Source organism: Triticum urartu, chromosome 3A (genome assembly GCF_056163025.1).
Source record: "Triticum urartu cultivar PI428250 chromosome 3A, HENAU_Tu73, whole genome shotgun sequence".
Lineage (NCBI taxonomy): Eukaryota > Viridiplantae > Streptophyta > Magnoliopsida > Poales > Poaceae > Triticum > Triticum urartu.
Genome location: NC_141875.1, coordinates 323502105 through 323522026, shown reverse-complemented (window position 1 = coordinate 323522026; position 19922 = coordinate 323502105).

Sequence of the window (19922 nt, the reverse complement as noted above, 5' to 3'; positions counted from 1 at the left end):
TCCGCCAAGAGTGGACTGACTGAAGCCTGTGCCTGCCTTCTAACAGGCTTTGAGGTAAGTATTTGAAATATAGGAAAAATATTACCGCATAGACAGTAGCCCCTGATGCTCTGTTCGGTGTTCACAAAGAAAAGCCGAATAGAGGATCAAACAATATCGCAGGAGTGTAATATAAGTATGTCTATATGCGTATGCAGGCTTCGCTACTGGCCTCTTCCGCACTGACTGCGGAGGTCGCCGCACTGAAGCAGGACCTCGAAGGGTCCAAGGAAGAGCTCGGCATTGCCAAGAGGCAGCTCGAGGAGAACAAAGGTAAGTAGTACCTAGTCTATGGATATATATAAAAAGAATGCGATTGCAAAATGATAGGATCATCGTAAATTTGCCAGGGGCCACGACCGAGGTGGCGACCCTGAAGCAAGCGCTATCCGAGGCCGAAAACAAAGCGGCCCAGGAGCGCACCGAGTGGGAAAAACAAGAGGCACGGGTGAGTGAGGTGCGGCAAGAGCTCCACGCTCTCGTGACAAAGCACGAGGCGTTGGAGCTTGACTTGAAGACGCGAGAGTCTGAGCTTGCCGTGGCCCTTGAGACTGCAAAGAGTGCCAAGGCCGAAGCCCAAAAGGCCCTCTAGGAGATTGATGCGATGAAGAAGATAGCGGCGGGTAAGGCATTCTATATGCAAAGCAAGCATGTGAAAGTAAATTACTTGTTACTTACTCGAATCCGGAGCTCTCCAAGAGCATTCGCAGATTTGCCCCGTAGCGTGTCGGATGCCGCATAGTTTTACCAGGCCAAGAAGGGAAGCTCAACGGAGAAGCTGTTCTGGTCTCAGTATACTGGGACCAAACACCCGATGCCTCTGAGCGACCAGCTGAAGCAACTGGTCGAGCTGCACAAGGCGGCCGAACAGGCCATGAAGGGCTTTATAGTCCAGATGTGGCCTGGCGAAGCCCTTCCCAACAGCTACTTCGGCCTGCTGAGGCGGCTTGTGGGTGCCTGCCCACGGCTGGAAGTCATTAAGTGGTCCGTCTGCATCGAAGGCGCACGCCAGGCTTTCGCCGTGTCAAGGTGCAATGGGCCAAGATGGACGCCGTGAAGCTGGTGAAGGAAGGGCCGCCTGCGGGCAAGGAGCATCATCACCCCGAGATGTACTATGAGGGTGTCCTGAAGGGTGCCCGTCTCGTAGCGGACGAGTGTGCAAAAGATGTGATATTTGAATAAACTTGCTCGTGTAATCCTGTATTATGAAAACTTGTTCATATGCGCTTTGCAACGCTTGTCTGAATTTAAAATATTACCTTCTGTTCGGCTGTTTATCAAATTTGAGAGATGGCTAGTCGTCGGCTTCTGCCCCCACGCCACGAGTGTTGGGGTGTTCGGGATAAACCTGAGCACTCTTGTTCCCATTGTTGGGTCCTTCGAGGGAGGTGCTCAGCACAACGAACAAGGCAATCGGACTATAATGCGTTATCACTCTCACTTAGCCATAGAATTCTATAATTTTAAATTTCGGCGAAGCCCCTAGTATTCGGAAGGCCGAATTCGGGGCGCGATACACGCCTTAAGCCGGACAGGGCCGACTCCTCGCTCTAAGCGGCATAAGTCTTTAGGGACTTGAAACCTCTCGAACAGCGACCAGTCTCTCACCTTATCATGACAGTCAGTTTTAGCTTTCTCTACTGAGGTGCTTAGCCCAGCAGAACTAGGGCACAATCGCAGTAGTTCTCCCAGTGCTACCTTAGCCGATATAGCGGAACGTAAGGTACCAAAACATGGGAGCCGGGCAAACCCAACTATTGACCCAAGACATGATTCGGAGCTGATGCATATAATGATATAAGTTCGGGGTGCCGCACTGTCGAAAGTGTTCGGAATTCTCACGCCGTATTATGGGGTATGCTTAAGCCCCTAGCGTATTGGCCGTACCAGAGTGTACGGGTGCTAGATGTCGTGAATGAACATATATATAAAAAGGAAGAATGCAATAATAGTCTTAATGCTATGCATTGTTTATTTAAAAAGGTGCGTTGAAGCAGAATGATACAAGTAGTGCGATAAGCAAAAAGTAGGACTGTTTGACATGTCCCTTCCAAGGGCAAGCTGAGGAATAGTATTAAAGCAAATATTTCACTCGTTATCATAATCCACCTGGGAGTTCCGTGGTGTGACGAGCTTTCTGCCTCCTTGGTTGCTGCATCATATGTTCGGCAATCATGCTGCCGGACAGGATTTCCAGAGATTAAAGTCCTGAAAGAGAAAAATAACAAAGCGGGAAGCCCCTAGTGCGGTTTAAGCCGCGACTTGGAGCATGCCGCAGTCGTGCCCCCCTCCCCGCCTGTGCCCATGGTATTTTTAACGCGTAATTATGTACGTGTGGCACGGATTTCGCCGTTTGGCTAGGACCGGGGTGGGGGCCGCATTGCTATGCGAACTCCGAACGTGCCAGGCGGTCCAGTTGCCGATTACTCCGGGCGCGCTTGAAGGTGCCCGGGTCCTTAATCGTTGAACTAGTGGGTTGCCTTAAGAGGCTGCTTTGCGCTTCTGCTACGAGGACCGCAGTGTGTTCCTCCATGGGGAGAGAGCGCTCTGTGTTTCCATTGACTGTTATGACCCCCCAAGGTCCTGGCATCTTGAGCTTGAGATATGCATAATGCGGTACCGCATTGAATCTTGCGAATGCGGTTCGCCCGAGCAGTGCATGGTAGCCACTGCGGAACGGGACTATGTCGAAGATTAACTCTTTGCTTCGGAAGTTATCCGGGGATCCGAAGACCACTTCCAGTGTGATAAAGCAGGTTCAGGCTGTTGCCGCCGTCCATTAGGACTCGAGTGAGGTGAAATCTGTCAATGATTGGGTCATGACCAGTGCGGTGAATCCGCCATGACGGATACTAGTGGGGTGGTCCCTGCGATCGAAGGTGATCGGACAGGAGGACCATGGGTTGAACTTTGGGGCGACTGGCTCCAACGCATATACGTCCCTGAGCGCACGCTTCCGCTCCCTCTTGGGGATGTGGGTTGCGTATATCATGTTCACCGTCCGCACTTGTGGGGGGGAACCTCTTTTGTCCTCCGGTGTTCGGCTGCTGGGGCTCCTCCTCGTCATCGCTATGTGACCCCTTATCTTTATTTTTGGCATTTAACTTGCCGGCCTGCTTGAACACCCAACAACCCCTGTTGGTGTGGTTGGCTGGCTTGTCAGGGGTGTCGTGTATTTGACACGAGCGATCGAGTATACGGTCCAAACTGGACGGGCCCGGAGTGCTTCTTTTCAATGGCTTTTTCCGCTGACCGGGTTTAGAGCCTTTGAATCCGGCATTGAATTCCGTATCCTCGGTATTGTCGCTGTAAATGCAGCGCTTATGTTTGTTGCGACGTGACATGCCATTGCTGTCCTTGGTATCTGAAGTACCATGGTTCTTTGATATGTTATTACTGCGAGCCAGCCAGCTGTCTTCCCCCGCGCAAAAGCGGGTCATGAGTGTCGTGAGGGCTGCCATAGATTTCGGCTTTTCCTGACCAAGGTGCCGGGCTAGCCACTCGTCGCGGATGTTATGCTTGAAAGCTGCTAGGGCCTCTGCATCCGGACAGTCGACGATTTGATTTTTCTTTGTTAGGAACCATACCAAAATTGCCTGGCCGATTCTTCTGGCTGCTGAATTATGTGGCTCAAGTCGTCGGCATCTGGTGGTCGCACATAAGTGCCCTGAAAGTTGTCGAGGAATGCGGCTTCCAGATCTTCCCAACAGCCAATGGACTCTGCTAGCAAGCTGTTGAGCCAATGCCGAGCTGGTCCTTTGAGTTTTAGTGGGAGGTATTTGATGGCGTGTAGGTCATCACCGCAGGCCATGTGGATGTGCAGGAGGAAATCCTCGATCCATACCGCAGGATCTATTGTGTCGTCGTATGATTCAATATTTACGGGTTTCAAACCCTCTGGGATTTGATGATCCATTACTTCATCTGTGAAGCATAGGGGGTGTGTGGCGCCTCTGTACTGGGCTATGTCGCGACGCAGCTCAAATGAGTCTTGCCCGCTGTGTTCGGCCCGGCCGGACTTACTTTACTGTATTCGGTGTGATGATTATCGTCTCGCATAGTGGCGCGCCCTCGTGATCCGTAGATCGATCTTGCATGTTTTGCTTTATCCTCCAATACGTCTCGCAGGTCTGGCGTATTTCCCCATGCCTTTTTATTTGAATGACGTCAGGGTGCGGGCCGAGCTTTTGGCTGGAATGTTTCTCTGCCGCGGCCACGAGGTGGCCGATCAGCCGCGTCATACGCCGGGGATGTAGGTTTCGGTGCTTCCTCCTCCAGTCGGGGTAACAACCTGCACTTTGGGTAACTCTTGGAGAGGCGTTCGAGTTTATATTCCTCGGCCGCCAAGACTTCAGTCCATCTGTCGGCTAGCAAATCTTGATCAGTTTGAAGCTGCTGCTGCTTTTTCTTAAGGCTATTTGCCGTGGCTATAAGCCGGTGCTTGAAGCGCTCTTGTTCGACGGGATCCTCTCGCACAACGAATTTGTCATCGTCGAGGCTTGCCTCGTGTTCGGAGGGAGGCATGTAATTATCATCCTCCGCCTCTCCATCTGCCGCTCTCTCAGGAGGGCTGGCTCCTCCATCCTCCTGCTCTAAATCTTGCCGGAGGGGATTGTTTTTGTCTTCGGCACTGTCCGGAGTGCTATTATCTCCGGTGCCGGTATCACCACTTTTGCCTTGGCGGGACTTAGAGCGGCGCCGCTGACGCCGGCGCTTGGGTTGCTTCTTGGAGGGGTCATCCTCTGTTGTCTCATCGCCATTGCCTTCTTTGGGTGTGTCCACCATGTATATATTGTATGATGAGGTGGCTGTCTAGTGCCCTGTGGGCCGTGGATCCTCTTTGACTCCCGCATCGTCGTCCATACCGTCGATGTCTTCGGAGTCGAAGTCGAGCATGTCGGTTAAGTCATCGACAGTGGCTACTAAGTGGGTGGTGGGTGGGCGGCAAATTTCTTCGTCATCCGCATCCCAATCCTGTCAGACGTAGTTCGGCCAGGCCTCTCCTGACAAGGAGAGAGACCTTAATGAGTTCAGTATGTCGCCAAAGGGCGAGTGCTGAAAAATATCCACGGAGGTAAACTCCATGATTGGCGCCCAATCGGATTCGATGGGCGTAGGCGGTTCGGAGCCCGTGGCCGGAGAAGGATCCGGCAGTTTGGCAACATGGCTCTCGTGAAGGGTAAGGTCGATATTCGGCTCGATCGCCGCTGAGGATACGGCCTCCGTGACGGGGTCCATCCACCCGTCCATGGATGGCGCAACTGGCTCCGAATTGAGGCTCGGAGCGGCTGCCGGTGCGATCTCCTGAATACGGTGCGATGGTAGAGCTAAATCGTACTCATCGTGACCGCGGGGCGCACAAGGCAAGGGCTCCAATCCGTCGAAGATCAAGTCTCCGCGGATATCGGATGTGTAATTTAAGCTTCCAAACCTGACCTAGTGGCCACGGGCGTAACTTTCGATCTGCTCCAGATGGCCAAGCAAGTTGGCCCGCAGTGTGAAGCCGCCGAACACAAAGATCTGTCCGGGGAGAAAAGTCTCACCCTGGGCTGCATCGCTATCGATGATCATAGGAGCCATCAAGCCTAACGGCGATGACACAGAGGAACTCTTAATGAAAGCACCAATGTCGGTGTCAAAACCGGCGGATCTCGGGTAGGGGGTCCCGAACTGTGCGTCTAAGGCGGATGGTAACAGGAGGCAGGGAACACGATGTTTTACCCAGGTTCGGGCCCTCTTGATGGAGGTAAAACCCTACGTCATGCTTGATTTATTCTTGATGATATGACTATTACAAGAGTTGATCTACCACGAGATCGGAGAGGCTAAACCCTAGAAGCTAGCCTATGGTATGATTGTCTGTTGTCCTACGGACTAAACCCTTCGGTTTATATAGACACAAGAGGGGGCTAGGGCTACACAAGGTCGGTTACAAAGGAGAAGATATCCATATCCGTACTGCCTAGCTTGCCTTCCATGCCAAGTAGAGTTCCATCTGGACATGAGACGAAGTCTTCAATCTTGTATCTTCATAGTCCAACAGTCCGGCCAAAGGATATAATCCGGCTGTCCGGATACCCCCTAATCCAGTACTCCCTCAGCCCTCCTGGCCACAGATGATCCACAACGGATCTCATGGCAAGTCCGGATAATCTATGGAGCTCGGCCCAACCGGTCAATCGCTCATTCAGCAACAGCGGACGGACTGGAGCGTGAAACTGTGACCAGAACAGCTTCTCCACTTCAGGACCTTTCTGATCCTTGAAGTACTCGGCCGCATCAACAGCACTTGCAGCCAAATCCATGTACTCGTCCGCAGAACTCCATAGCCGGTCCAGAGGAGCATATTTCAGATCTCCGAACTTAGTCCGCAACAAGAAGGGCTTCCCAGAAACGATATCTGCAGCTTGATTCAGCTCCTCCTTCATCGCTCTAATTTTGGAGCGGGCTTCCTTGGCAGCCACCTGGGCCTTCTCCAGGTTCGTCGCCTTCGCCCGATTTTCTTCTTCAAGAAGCCGGTAACGGTCAGCAGCATCTTTTAACTCCATGGCCATCTTGGCAATCTTTCCTTTGCTCTCGCAATGTGTGGCTTGTTCGGCCCTTAACTCTTCGGCCGCCTTTAAAGCGGCCGCATTACTACTCCTTGCTTGCTCCTGGGCTCGGGCAAGCTCCGCCCGAAGGGTCTCCACGGTGGCAGCTACATCTGTAGTCACAACACATTAAAGATACTGGCATCATGCTGCTCTTACTATGTGACATTCACCAGAAAAATCACCTACCCTGTGCCTCGTCAAGCCGCTTGTTAACAAGCACGATATCGGCATCTGCTGCATCCAGTTGCTGCTTTAGTTCGGCAAACCCATCAGTCCGGCTAGCCATCGGAGCTTCAACCACCTGCACATAAAGGCGGTCTGGTTATTACCTGGGACTATGATCCTCTGTTTGCCGCCGTTTTCGACGACAACCAGAGTCTCAGGGGCTACTATCTACATAGGGCACATCTAAAACTGTGCGGTACTGTCAACAAAGTACATCATTTTGTGTACCTCAAAACCTGTCAGTAGACTCATAAAGGCTTCATGCAACCCGCTTTTGGCGGACGAAATCCTTTCAATCACCATACCCATCAAGGTGCGGTGCTCTTCTGAGATAGCCGCTTGCTCTAGCAGATCCCTCGGTACGTCCGACCGCACACCAGACGGTGCCGGACCCTTTTGATTGCTCTCTTCAAGAGCCGGATACTGAGGACTTCGGGTGGCCATAGGATTACCTTCTGGCCTTGCTGGATCAGGAGAAACCCTCCGCGACGACACCTGGGGTTGCCCGCCTCATGAGGCGGTATGGCAGGGGGAGGCGTTTCGCTCTCCATCATCTCTGGAAGAAGATCCCTTGAAGACGAGCTCTGCTGAGAAGGGCTAAGATCCGAACTGCAAGATAAATGCCTCGTTTATTTTCCTCAGAGGTAAAGCAAGATATTTTCATTTACCCTTTTACTTACAGCTCGGTGGAGGGATGATCCCCTTGAGGGCATAGTGCGGCCAGGGTATCCCCTAGGGCAGGACCCTTCGGCGGAGATTTCTTCCCCCATTTGGAGACCGTTGTCTCCGGGTCCTCAGAGGCGGTTCTCTTCCGTCCCTGGGGAGAGGAAGTTTCAGTTCCTCCCCCCCGCCCGGCTAACCTCCTTCGCGGAGGCGCTAGCCTCCTTGTTTCCCCCCTTTATCTTCTCCTGAGGGCGCTTGATAAGGCGCGATCTCCAGCATCCTGGTTAGCACAAGATTTGGTGAGGTCTCAGGGAGGGGGGTCGAACACCTGATCAACTTTTCCTTCGCTATCCAATCCTGGGTCAAAGAGCGGCTTTTTTTAGGGCAATGTTGCGATAAATAAACGGACAGTGTGTTCGGATGCGGGGCTACTTACTTGGGTATCCGGGCGATTGCAGCTCAGACCTGCATTCTCAGTGATGTCCAGACACATTATTTGTGGTCCGAAGAACAATTTGTACATCTCTTCGTGCGTCATGCCGAGGAAATGTTGAATAGCTCGCGGTCCTTCCGGGTTGAATTCCCACATGCGAAGGGGCCGGCGTTTGCAAGGCTGGACTTGATGAACTAGCATGACTTGCACTACCATAACCAGACTGAAATCTCTCTCAAAGAGATCTCGGATACGGCTTTGCAGTATTGGCACGTCCTTCACTGGACCCCAGCTCAGCCCCCTGCCGATCCATGACATCAGTTGTGATGGGGGGCCTGAGTGAAAGGCGGGGGCAGCTACCCACTTGGCACTTCGGGGAGCTGTGATGTAGAACCACTCCCGCTGCCACAATCCAGACACCTCTGGGAAGTAACCCTCAGGCCATGGAGCGTCAGCAATTTTGCTTATTGAAGCGCCTCCGCACGCTGCGTGCTGCCTCTTGATCATCTTCGGCTTCACATCGAAGGTCTTGAGCCACAGGCCGAAGTGAGGGGTAATGCGGAGGAAGGCCTCACATACGACAATAAATGCCGAGATGTGAAGAAGGAAATCCGGGGCCAGATCATGAAAATCTAGCCTGTAATAGAACATAAGACCCCTAACAAAGGGATCTAGAACGAGGCCTAGTCTTCGGAGGAAGTGGGAGACGAACACGACGCTCTCGTTGGGTTCGGGAGTAGGGACGACTTGCCCTCGGGCAGGCAGCCGATGCGAAATTTCGGCGGTCAGATATCTGGCCTCTCTCAACTTCTTGATGTCCTCCTCCGTGACGGAGGAAGGCATCCACCGACCTTGAAGGTTGGATCCGGACATAGTTGAAGGTCCGAAGTGCCTAAACCTGAGCTTTGGGTGTTGGAACTCGAGGCGGGAGGCGGATTTGATTAAGATCGAGAGGAAAAGGCCTTGTCCCCTTTATAAACAGGGTGAATATCAGGCGTCCTCCTCGTGGCCGTTTGGGACTTGCCTAAGATCTAGGAGTCCTACCAATAGGCACGGTTGGGTTACCCATGTCTGTATTGATGAGACTCCCGTAATAAAGGGGACACGATCTCTGCTTCGACAAGACGTGCCAAGGAAACCGCCTCACGAAACACGCTGAGATTGGTTATGAAAAACGATTCAAATAAAGACCTGACTGTGGTGTGATGTTACACCGTGAAATGCGTCGGCAGATTAGATTTGTGAAAATATTATTCTCTCTACGGTTGTATGTGGAACTTGTTTTGCAGAGCCGGACACGATCCTCGTGTTCAAAATCTACTATGAAGTATTCGGAGGAGGAAACCGCCTTGCAATGCCGAAGACAATCTGCGCGCCGGACTCATCATCATTGAAGCCTGGTTCAGGGGCTACTGAGGGAGTCCTGGATTAGGGGGTATCTGGACAGCTGGACTATATCCTTTGGCCGGATTGTTGGACCATGAAGATACAAGATTGAAGACTTCGTCCCGTGTCCGGATGGGACTCTCCTTGGCGTGGAAGGCACGCTTGGCAGTACAGATATGTAGATTTCCTTCCTTGTAACCGACTCTGTGTAACCCTAGCCCCCTCCGGTGTCTATATAAACCGGAGGGTTTTAGTCCGTAGGACAACAACAATCATACCATAGGCTAGCTTCTAGGGTTTAGCCTCTTCGATCTCGTGGTAGATCAACTCTTGTACTACTCATATTATCAAGAATAATCAAGCAGGGCGTAGGGTTTTACCTCCATCAAGAGGGCCCGAACCTGGGTAAACATCGTGCCCCCTGCCTCTTGTTACCATCCGCCTAGACGCACAGTTCGGGACCCCCTACCCGAGATCCACCGGTTTTGACACCGACAACGGCGAAGGCGCAAGCTCAAGACGCCTTGATGACGGGCCAACTCCCATGGTTGACCCCACGTTGTGGGGAGCACATGAGCCTGCAGCGCTCGAGCTTGGCGGGTGCAACGGGACGAGAGGCGGCTACTTCTCAAGAGATTTCGCGGCCTTGGCAGAAGGGGTCCTGAGGAGACAATCGTTAGGAAGGAAAGCAGCACACAGAAGATCACCAAGATAAGGTACTTACTCGTCAATGGCAATATACTTCCTCCGTTTTAATGGCCCGAAGGTGCCGCTGCCGCAGCTCGGGGACCCCTTTCTCTTGCGGAGTTCTTCAAAGTCCATGCACAGTCGGCCAAAGCGATGGACATGGAGACTGACATGGGGCGCGGCTGGAGAAGTGCTCTGGGGGGGGGCAGCCTCAGAAGCGCCGGGCTGAGGAGAGCTAGCCGGCTCTGCCTCGCAGTGACTTGCCGAGGCCTCAGGAGCCCCGGCCACGGGAGACGCGAGCTGCGTCTCCCCTTCAACCGCCGCCCCAGGGCAAGAGTCACGAGACCCTGATGTCAACGCCTCGAGAGCCCTAGGCGGCATCGGCATCTCAGCACCTTCACTATCAGCCCCCAGCGGTGTACCCCCTGCACCAACACTTCGCGCGAGCTCGACGCCAGCGTCAAGGAGAGGAACCACGACGATGGGGTTCTTGCGGCGCCCCACGAGGCCAGCTGGGCGCAGCCCCCACTCATCGAAGGAGGGCATCCGCTCTGCGAAGGTCGTCTTGTTTGAGCAGCGGTATAGAACACAACTCTTCCTCGGCAAGTTGTCCGGCAACGGGACGCCCATCAGGACCTCAAGCACTGTTCTCCGCGCCTCATGCGGGAGCTTAGACTCCTGAAGTCTCATGTGGTCCTAGCTGCTGAGCAAGGCCCACATCAACCGGGAGTGGCACTGAAGCGGAGCAATTCGGCGCCGGACGAACTCCCTCACCACCATAGGCGCAGTCACGCCAAGGTCTTTGAGCCATCTCAATCTGAGCCAGACGGGGACGAGGCGTGGAACGGCGTGCCTCCGGTGGCACCAACCAGAGTTAGGAATGGCGGGCCCTAACGGAGAGGAGAGCAGGGGGCTGAGCGCTCCGGCGTCAACAAACACCCACCGTGTCCGAAACCCGCTCATGGATGGTGGAAGCTCGATGTCGATCCCATCGCCGGCAGTCGTCGCCACGGCTTGAAAGCTCATGCATCTGGAGCTCTGCCGAGGATCAATCAGGTGCAGCGAGAAGAAGTGGCGGAAAAGAGCCACGGAAGGAGCAATGTCTACCATGGCCTCGCAAACGAAGGCGAAGACGGCAAGAAGGGTCACAGATTGGGGATCAAGGTGCAGCATGTGGATCTGATAGTGGGAAAGCACTGCGTTGAGGAAAGCAGAGAAAGAGGGACCAAGCTGGCCTAGAGGGCATCGATGAAGAAGGGGACCTCAGTGGCCGTCCGGTCAATGCGAGCACGGGATGCAGGCCAAGCCACCGTCTCCCCCACTCATTGAAGCTGGATGCGAGCATGGGACGCACCTTTCCCATAGCCTCATCGTTGAGCACCAGCGATCGGCCTACTGCGGGCTCGGCGGCCGGGGGCGCACTAGCCGAAGACAGAGGCTTCTTCCCCTTATCCGCTTGCGTCAGCGCCATGGCGATGGGGCGAGCAGAGCTAAGGTCAGATTGGAAAGAGGAGCAGAGTCTGGGGGAAGCAGAGGAATTGGAGAAGAATGGCGCAAGCGATGGAAGAATAACCGTGTAGACCGCGGTGGCCGTTTAGCCAGGCGGGTATCAAGGCGGCGTGGGGAAGCGGAGACGCCCACGTTCAATCAACTGTCACGCATCGACCGAGGCCGCAGGCTATGGGGGCCCACGGCGCTCCACACTTGACCCTTGGCTTCGCCTCGAAGCCAAGCCCGAGCATGCCTTGGGCCCGGGGGCTACTATCGGCGTTCTGGGAACGGGGGTCCCCGAACTTGCCTGCCTGCGGCCCACGGCATGGCTTTACTGGCAGGCTTGTATGGCCCATCTTCATCAACAAGGAATCAAGACCCTCGCGAGGGGCCAAGCCCCGCGAGGCGGACGACACAAGACCTCCTCAGGAGCGGCCTCACCAGGCTGGCTCGCGAGGGGTGGAGAGTTCAAGGCCGGGCAAACCTCGCGAGGTTCACGTGACGTAAGCCATGACGATCGAGACCAGGCGGGTGCCAGCGCGCGTAGCGTCCTTGTTCCTCTTTGGTGCTAAGGGGGCAAGCGCAGGCGCGGAGTACCGAGGCATCAAGCAAAGGTTGCCATATTGGTGCAATGAGACCAAGACCAAAAGGACGGCAAGACGGAGGTCACCATGGAGCCCAAGACGGCGTCACCACCAGAGCCTTTGGCAGGCGAAGACTGCTTTTGTCAGGATAGCTTGTACTAGCTGTCCCCTTTCGAATTGGTCGTTGTTGGCTCCCTTCCCGCTCAATATTTGGGGAGAGGACCATGGCCTCTATAAATAGGATTAGCCACCACAGTAGGAGGCAACTCGTCTCGAATCTACCCGGACAACAACCAGTTCGCCAAGCACAAGAACACCTCAACCTTAGGAGGCTGTTCTTCCCCTTGTATTGTTCATCCTCAGCCCAAGAGGCAATCCACCACCACCACACTGGAGTAGGGTATTACACCACAACGGTGGCCTGAACCAGTATAAATATTGTGTCATTTGTGTTGCGAGTTCGTCGAGTTAGTTCGTGAGATCTTAGCTAAGTTAGGACGCGGATCGATAGGGGGGAGATCTTCGTGCGCACCCCAGTGTTCGAACCTTAAGGGTTTTGCCGGAACCCGTGATCCGACATACAAACCTCTGCACTTGGAGGCCCAACAATGTCTACAAGAAGAAGGTTGTGTAGTAGACATCAAGCTCTTTTCTGGCGCCGTTGCCAGGGAGGTTAGCGCTTGAAGGTATATATTTAGATCTTGCAATCGAATCTTTTAGTTTCTTGTTTTATCACTAGTTTAGTTTATAAAAGAAAACTACAAAAAAATGGAATTGAGGATACGTCATATGCTTCATCTTTTTAATGTCTTTTGTGAAAATAAGGATTCCGATAATTATGCCAAAGTGTTAGAAGAAGAATGTATTAAAATGTTTGGCACTAAATCTTTGGATGATGAGCATGATTGCAATGTTGTTAGATGCTAATGATATGCAAAGCCACAAGCTTGGGGATGCTATGTTTGATGAAGATGATATTTTTTTGTCCCCCAAGTTTTGATGAGCAAATTTATTTTGATGATAGCATGCCTCCTATTTATGATGATTATATTGATGAAAGTGGGTTTGGAAGAGTGTCAACTTTAATAAGTAATGATCCCAATATTTTGGAGGGTGTTGAATCTTATTGTGATAGTTATGAAAGTGGGTTTGGAGAGGTCATGACTTTAGTTAATGTTAATCCCACTATTTTAGAAGAGTGTCAACTTTGCATACATGTGGATCGTGTTAAGAATATGTTTTGTGATAGATATATTGTTGAATTTGCTTATGATCCTACATGTAATTATTATGAGGGAGGAATTTATGCTTGTAGGAATTGCAATAATATCAAGCTTCCTCTCTAAGTGTTGAAAATCTTGAAGATTTGCTTGTTTTACCTTCCTATGCAAGTTGATTCTTGTTCCCACAAGTTGTTTTCTCACAAAATCCCTATGCATAGGAAGTGGGTTAGACTTAAATGTCTAGCCATATTCTTCATGATGCTCTATTTATGTTTCAATTCTTATCCTTTATGTGAGCATCATTGAAATCATCATGCCTAGCTAGGGGCGTTAAACGATAGCGCTTGTTGGGAGGCAACCCAATTTTATTTTTGGTTCTTTGCTTTTTTTTCCTGTTTAGTAATAAATAAATCATCTAGCCTCTGTTTAGATGTGGTTTTATGTTTTAATTAGTGTTTGTGCCGAGTAGAACCTTTGGGAAGACTTGGGTGAAGTCTTTGCGATCTTGCTGTAAAAAATAGAAACTTTTGCGCTCACGAGATTAGCTGCCATTTTTTACTGGAGAGTGCGTTTAGGTTGATTCTTTTTCAGATGATTAATAGACAAATTCCTCACATACAGAAATTTATTTCAGAATTTATGAGGTTACAGAAGTATACATTTGATACAGATTGCTACAGACAGTTCTGTTTTTGACAGATTCTGTTTTCATTGTGTTGTTTGCTTATTTTGATGAATCTATGAGTAGTATCGGAGGGTATGAACCATAGAGAAGTTGTAATACAATAGATATTACACCAATATGAATTTAGAATGAGTTCACAATAGTACCTAAGTGGTGATTTATTTTCTTATACTAACGGAGCTTACGAGTTTTCTATTAAGTTTTGTGTTGTGAAGTTTTCAAGTTTTAGGTAAAGATTCGATGGACTATGGAATAAGGAGTGGCAAGAGCCTAAGCTTGGGGATGCCCAAGGCACCCGAAGGTAATATTCAAGGACAACCAAGAGCCTAAGCTTGGGGATGCCCCGGATGTCATCCCCTCTTTCGTCTTCGTTCATCGGTAAATTTACTTGAGGCTATATTTTATTCACCACATGATATGTGTTTTGCTTGGAGCGCCATTTTATTTTCTTTTGTTTTGCTTTCTGTTTGAATAAAATACCAAGATCTGAAATTCTTAAATGTTAGAGAGTCTTCACATAGTTGCATAATTATTCGACTACTCATTGATCTTAACTTATATCTTTAGGAGTAGTTTGTCATTTGCTCTAATGCTTCACTTATATCCTTTTAGAGCATGTCAGTGTTTTTATTTTGAAGAAATAGATGAACTCTCATGCTTCAATTATATTATTTTGAGAGTCTTTTAGAATAGCATGGTAATTTGCTTTGGTTATGAAACTAGTCCTAATATGATGGGCATCCGAGATGGGTATAATAAAAACTTTCATTTAAAGTGCATTGAATACTATGAGAAGTTTGATACTTGATGATTGTTTTGAGATATGAAGATGGTGATATTAGAGTCATGCTAGTTGAGTAGTTGTGAATTTGAGAGATACTTGTGTTAAAGTTTGTGATTCCCGTAGCATGCACGTATGGTGAATCATTATGTGATGAAGTCGGAGCATGATTTATTTTTTGATTGTCTTCCTTATGAGTGGCGGTCGGGGATGAGCGATGGTCTTTTCATATCAATCTATCCCCCTAGGAGCATGCGCGTAGTACTTTGTTTCGATAACTAATAGATTTTTGCAATAAGTATGTGAGTTCTTTATGACTAATGTTGAGTCCATGGACTATACGCACTCTCACCCTTCCACCATTGCTAGCCTCTCTAGTACCGCGCAGCTTTCGCCGGTACCATAAACCCACCATTTACCTTCCTCAAAACAGCCACCATACCTACCTATTATGGCATTTCCATAGCCATTCCGAGATATATTGCCATGTAACTTTCCACAGTTCCATTTATTATGACACACTTCATCATTGTCATATTGCTTTGTGTGATCATGTAATTGACATCGTATTTGTGGCAAAGCCACCATTCATAATTCTTTCATACATGTCACTCTTGATTCATTGCACATCCCGGTACACCATCGGAGGCATTCACATAGAGTCATATTTTATTCTAAGTATCGAGTTGTAAGTAAATAAAAATGTGATGGTCATCATTATTAGAGCATTGTTTCATGTGATGAAAGGATGATGGAGACTATGATTCCCCCACAAGTCCGGATGAGACTCCGGATGAAAAATAAAAAAGAAAAGAAAAAAGAGGCCATAAAAAGAGAAGGCCCAAAAAAACAAAAAAAACAAAAAATGTGAGAGAAAAAGAGAGAAGGGGCAATGCTACTATCCTTTTACCACACTTGTGATTCAAAATAGCACCATGATCTTCATGATAGAGAGTCTCCTATGTTATCACTTTCATATACTAGTGGGAATCTTTCATTGTAGAACTTGGCTTGTATATTCCAATGATGGGCTTCCTCAAAATGCCCTAGGTCTTCATGAGCAAGCGAGTTGGATGCGCACCCACTTAGTTTCTTTTTGATCTTTCATACACTTATAGCTCTAGTGCATCCGTTGCATGGCAATCCCTACTCACTCACATTGATATCTACTGATGGGCATCTCCATAGCCCATTGTTACGCCTAGTTGATGTGAGATTGTCTTCTCCTTTTTGTCTTCTCCACAACCACCATTCTATTCCACCTATAGTGCTATGTCCATGGCTCACGCTCATGTATTGCGTGAAGATTGAAAAAGTTTGAGAACACCAAAAGTATGAAACAATTGTTTGGCTTGTCATCGGGGTTGTGCATGATTTAAATATTTTGTGTGATGAAGATAGAGCATAGCCATACTATATGATTTTATAGGGATAGCTTTCTTTGGCCATGTTATTTTGAGAAGACATGATTACTTTGTTAGTATGCTTAAAGTATTATTATTTTTATGTAAATATTAAACTTTTGTCTTGAATCTTTCGGATCTGAATATTCTTGCCACAATAAAGAGAATTACATGGATAAATATGTTAGGTAGCATTCGACATCAAAAATTCTGTTTTTATCATTTACCTACTCGTGGACGAGCAGGAATTAAGATTGGGGATGCTTGATACGTCTCCAATGTATCTATAATTTTTGATTGTTCCATGCTATTATATTATCCATCTAGGATGTTTTATATGCATTTATATGCTATTTTATATGATTTTTGGGACTAACCTATTAACCTAGAGCCCAGTGCCAGTTTTTGTTTTTTCCTTGTTTTTGAATTTTACAGAAAAGGAATACCAAACGGAGTCCAATTGACATGCCAATTTTTGATGATTTTTTATGGACCAAAAGAAGCCCCGGGAGTAAAATAGTTGGGCCAGAAGAGTCTTGAGCCGTCCACGAGATAGGAGGGTGAGCCCAGGGGGTAGGGCGCGCCCTCCACCCTCATGGACGACTCGGAGACCCCCTCCCCCCCTTGACGTGAGACCGACGCCAAAAATTCCTATAAATACAGAAACCCCCCGAAAAGAAACCTAGATCGGGACTTCCACCGCCAGAAGCCTCCGTAGTCACCGAAAACCAATCTAGACCCGATCCAGCACCCTGCCGGAGGGGGGATCCCTCTCCAGTGGCCATCTTCATCATCCCGGCGCTCTCCATGACGAGGAGGGAGTAGTTCACCCTCGGGGCTGAGGGTATGTACCAGTAGCTATGTGTTTGATCTCTCTCTCTCTCTTGTGTTCTTGATTCGGCACAATCTTGATGTATCATGAGCTTTGCTATTATATTTGGATCTTATGATGTTTCTCCCCCTCTACTATCTTGTAATGGATTGAGTTTTCCCCTTGAAGTTATCTTATCGGATTGAGTCTTTAAGGATTTGAGAACACTTGATGTATGTCTTGCATGTGCTTATCTGTGGTGACAATGGGATATCATGTGATCCACTTGATGTATGTTTTGGTGATCAACTTGCGAGTTCAGTGACCTCGTGAACTTATGCATAGGGGTTGGCACACGTTTTCGTCTTGACTCTCCGGTAGAAACTTTGGGGCACTCTTTGAAGTTCTTTGAGTTGGTTGAATAGATGAATCTGAGATTGTGTGATGCATATCGTATAATCATACCCACGGATACTTGAGGTGATATTGGAGTATCTAGGTGACATTAGGGTTTCGGTTGATTTGTGTCTTAAGGTGTTATTCTAGTATGAACTCTTGAATAGATCAATCAGAAAGAATAACTTTGAGGTGGTTTCGTACCCTACAATAATCTCTTCGTTTGTTCTCCGCTATTAGTGACTTCGGAGTGACTCTTTGTTGCATGTTGAGGGTGTTGGGGAACGTAGTAATTTCAAAAAAATTCCTACGCACACGCAAGATCATGGTGATGCATAGCAACGAGAGGGGAGAGTGTGTCCATGTACCCTCGTAGACCGAAAGCGGAAGCGTTATGACAACGCGGTTGATGTAGTCGTACGTCTTCACGATCGACCAATCCTTAGTACTGAACGTACGGCACCTCCATCTTCAGCACACGTTCAGCTCAGTGACGTCCCGCGAACTCACGATCTAGTAGAGCTCCGGGGAGGACCTTCGTCAGCAAGACGGCGTGATGACGGTGTTGGTGAAGCTACCAACGCAGGGCTTCGCCTAAGCCCCACTACGATATAACCGAGCTGGATTATGGTGGAGGGGGGCACCGCACACGGCTAAGAGAGATCAATGATCAACTTGTGTGTCTAGAGGTGCCCCTTGCCCCCGTATATAAAGGACCAAGGGGGGAGAGGCGGCCGGCCAAGGAGGGCATGCCAAGGGGGGAGTCCTAGTCCCACCGGGAGTAGGACTCCTCCTTTCCTAGTAGGAGTAGGAGAAGGGGGGAGGAGGAGAGAGAGGGGAAGGAAAGCCCCCCCTCCTTGTCCAATTCGGACTAGAGGGGCAGGGGACGCGCGGCCTGCCCTGGCCGCCCCTCGTCTTCTCCACTAAGGCCTATTAGGCCCAATATACTCCCGCGGGGGGTTCCAATAACCCCCGGTACTCCGGTAAAATCCCTATTTCACCCGGAACTCTTCCAGTGTCACAATGTAGGCTTCCAATATATCAATCTTTATGTCTCGACCATTTTGAGACTCCTCGTCATGTCCCCGATCTCATCTGGGACTCCAAACTACCTTCGGTACATCAAATCACATAAACTCATAATACCGATCGTCACCGAACGTTAAGCGTGCGGACCCTACGGGTTCGAGAACTATGTAGACATGACCGAGACACATCTCCGGTCAATAACCAATAGCGGAACATGGATGTTCATATTGGCTACTACATATTCTACGAAGATCTTTATCGGTCAAACCGCATAACAACATACGTTGTTCCCTTTGTCATCAGTATGCTACTTGCCCGAGATTCGATCGTCGGTATCTCAATACCTAGTTCAATCTCGTTACCGACAAGTCTCTTTACTCGTTCCGTAATGCATCATCCTGCAACTAGCTCATTAGTCACATTGCTTGCAAGGCTTATAGTGATGTGCATTACCGAGAGGGCCCAAAGATACCTCTCCGACAATCGGAGTGACAAATTCTAATCTCGATCTATGCCAACTCAACAAGTACCATCGGAGACACCTGTAGAGCACCTTTATAATCACCCAGTTACATTGTGACGTTTGGTAGCACACAAAGTGTTCTTCCGGTAATCGGGAGTTGCATAATCTCATAGTCATAGGAACATGTATAAGTCATGAAGAAAGCAATAGCGGTAAACTTAAATGATCAAGTGCTAAGCTAATGGAATGGGTCAAGTCAATCACATCATTCTCCTAATGATGTGATCCCGTTTATCAAATGGCAACTCATGTCTATGGTTAGGAAACATAACCATCTTTGATTAACGAGCTAGTCAAGTAGAGGCATATTAGTGACACTCTGATTGTCTATGTATTCACACATGTATTATGTTTCTGGTTAATACAATTCTAGCATGAATAATAAACATTTATCATGAAATAAGGAAATAAATAATAACTTTATTATTGCCTCTAGGGCATATTTCCTTCAGTCTCCCACTTGCACTAGAGTCAATAATCTAGTTCACATCTTTATGTGATTAGTTCACATCTCCATGTGACTAATACCCAAAAGGTTTACTAGAGTCAATAATCTAGTTCACATCGCTATGTGATTAACACCCAAAGAGTGATCATGTTTTGCTTGTGAGAGAAGTTTAGTCTACAGGTCTGCAACATTCAGATCCATATGTATTTTGCAAATTTCTATGTCTACAATGCTCTGCACAGAGCTACTCTAGCTAATTGCTCCCACTTTCAATATGTATCCAAATCGAGACTTAGAGTCATCTAGATCGATGTAAAAAGCTTGCATCGACGTAATTCTTTACGATGAACTCTTTTATCACCTCCATAACCGAGAAATATTTCCTTAGTCCTCTAAGGATAATTTTGACCGCTGTCCAGTTATCTACTCCTAGATCACTATTGTACTCCTTTACCAAACTCGGGGTAGGGTATACAATAGGTCTGGTATATAGCATGGCATACTTTATAGAACCTATGACTG